Source organism: Meleagris gallopavo, chromosome 23 (genome assembly GCF_000146605.3).
Source record: "Meleagris gallopavo isolate NT-WF06-2002-E0010 breed Aviagen turkey brand Nicholas breeding stock chromosome 23, Turkey_5.1, whole genome shotgun sequence".
In the NCBI taxonomy this organism is placed as follows: domain Eukaryota; kingdom Metazoa; phylum Chordata; class Aves; order Galliformes; family Phasianidae; genus Meleagris; species Meleagris gallopavo.
Genome location: NC_015033.2, coordinates 2651992 through 2654750, shown reverse-complemented (window position 1 = coordinate 2654750; position 2759 = coordinate 2651992).

Below are 2759 nucleotides of genomic sequence, written 5' to 3'. Positions count from 1 at the left end.
ACAAACGCAACAAGAACTCTGTCTGCTTTTGCTGGGGCTTGGAAATGCCTTAAAACAGGACGCCATGTCCTCATTGTCGAGCCTGGGTCAGATTCTGCAGTGCTCCCTAGGGGCTGTGCACTCAACCTCGGCTTTATTTTTAATAGCATTTATAACATGTATGTACAACAACAAAAAATAATGACATTGAGGTTTGGGTTTTCTTTTTTTTTTTTTTATTTTTTTAAATAATGTCCATGTGGCTTCATTTATAGGGTAAATTAATGACCGTTGTGAACTGCTGTATGAATTCTGAAGGGCAATGCACAGTAGAGGAGCAGCATGATATAACCATTACTAACTTGTGTCTTTCGTCAATCACCATGAAATAAAGTTTGAAAACGATTAAGTATGTTTTTAAGGGGCCTGTTGCTTTTTTATTCTTTCTGCTGCTTCGTGCCTCACTTGCCCACTGGTTTCCATTTGTCTCCTGGAATCCAACCAAGCTCTGCCATAGTGGCTCATGTAGGTATGTATATCTTCCTATGGATGCCAACCTCATACTTGGAAGACTTGGTGTCTTTGCTTCCCCTCTTCTCAGGACAATCCATTTCTTTTCCTTCCTTGCCATCACTTCCTCTTGGCTTTCAGCAGTAGCTTTGCATCCCATTGGCACCGTTATCAGCACAACCTACATGATGCCCCATGTCCTGCATCTTACCTGGGGCAGCAGTTCCTCTTCTCCAACATGGGAGCCATGGATGTGGTTGGAGATGTTCCAGAGCCCGATTTCCTGCTCCAAATGGCTTTTCCTCCCAAAGCCTTTCCACGTCGAGCTGTTCTGCAAGATAAGGCGCCTGGTAGGGAAGAATTCTATTCAGCCAAGAGCTCATCCGAGTGATGTGAAGTGAGAACATCGTGTCGTGCCATTCGGGAAGCAGCTAATTCAGCACACCCCATCCTTCTGACACTCAGCAGTGATGCATGATGGAGCAGTGTCTGCACCAGCCCAGCGTGAGCCAGCTCTGCGCTGGATAACGAGACGCCGTGGCCTCACAATGGGAAACAATGGGGCCACTGTTGGAGCAGCCACAGGGGTTGCACAACGCACAACTGGGGCCATGTTTTGCTCAAGATCAGCCTCCCGGTGCCGCGTCTTCTTGACAATGACCTTATTATGCTACAACAGGCACGGGCTTGCAAAGTCAGTACCTCTTTCACGGGCTCTCTGCCAGCCCGCTGCAAAGCAATAGGAGAAAAAGCTGTCATTGTCTTGGCCAGAATGAAAAGCTGAGCTCTGACAGCTGGATGTGTTGGTTTTCTGTTCTGGTTGTTTTTTTTTCTTTAACTACATGCTGGAAAAACTCTTTGTGAGTGGAAAGAGGAAGGAAAGAAGGGGAAGAGCCGAGCTGGGGGCACGCTTGGGCAGGCAGCAGGCGTGATTCAGGGAAGGGCTTGGCTGTGCTTCTGGCAGTCCCTCAGCCAACACCCAGCCTGTAGTGAGAGTGAGGGGACTTGGGTACCACTATGCCTGGCCAATGGGCACCTGGGGTCAGGAGGGAAGCTCAGATGGCTTTGAGCAGCACTGGGTTCTCCTCCAGTTGACTGTTGTGGTTGGAAAGGGATTTTGGTTCCCAGGACAAACCCAGAGATGCTTGCTGCAGAATCAGTGCCCTAACCCAGAGGGCAACCCGGGCACTGGGTGATCTTTAAGGTCCCTTCCGTAGAATCACAGGATGGCTGGGGTTGGAAGGGACCTTACAGCCCACCCAGTCCCAATCCCTGCTGTGGGCTGAGTGCACCCCACCACACCATGCTGCTCAGGGCCCCATCCAGCCTGGGCTTGGGCACCTCCAGGGATGGGGCACCCATGCTGCTCTGGACACCCTGAGTCACACTGTTTCTATGACACAGAGCATGAAAACCTCCGACTGAAACAGAGAATGGGAAGGAGCAGGGGGGTCACAGCTATCTCACACACACAGAAGCCACAATGTGGTCCCTCACAGTGCAGTTTCAGTGCTGTGGCAGCCACTACATCCTGGGCAAAGGGGGGGGGAATGAGGAAGGAGAGCACAGGGCGCATTGTTACTGGGATTGCTGCTTGGCCCCCATTGCCCTGCAGCGCATCTGTGTGACCCCACTGAGCCATGAGCTGCTGCTCCGCCAGCTGCCGGGTATTCCCCGAATAGACACGGAATTCGCTGAGTCTTATTATAGTTATAAAAGTGCTATTTTTGCCACCGTGAGCGGGCTGGGTTTGGGGGGAGGAAGGGGGGGAGCAGGAGGGGACAGCTGGCTTTGTTTCCTCACCCTGCATTCATGGGAGGTGCCAGATTCAGAGCATTCGTTCGGGTTGGTCGCTGCCTTTTGTGAGAAGTGATGCCAATTATTTGAGACGAGCTCCTCAAAGACCCAAACTGATGCTTCCGATGGCAAAACGGGCACAAATCCCACGGCACACCTGGGTCAGCCCAGCCGAAAATTCGGATGTCGTGGTTTGTGTGCATCACCACGGACAAGGGGTGGGAGGGGAGAAGAAACCTCTTGAATTGGGATTGGGGAGCAGCTCAGTGCTGGCACTGGGCGGTTAAGTTTGGCCAGCAGCTCTTCATCTCGATGGCTTCAGCCCCAAACCAGAGCTGAGCTGAGATCGCTGCCCATAGTGGGAAGCTCGGGGGGCGTGACCAGATTAAGGGGCGTGGTCAAAGGGGCGTGGTTAACGCTGGGGCGTGACTAAAAGGGGCGGAGTTAAAGGGGGGCGTGGCCAGCGCGATGTC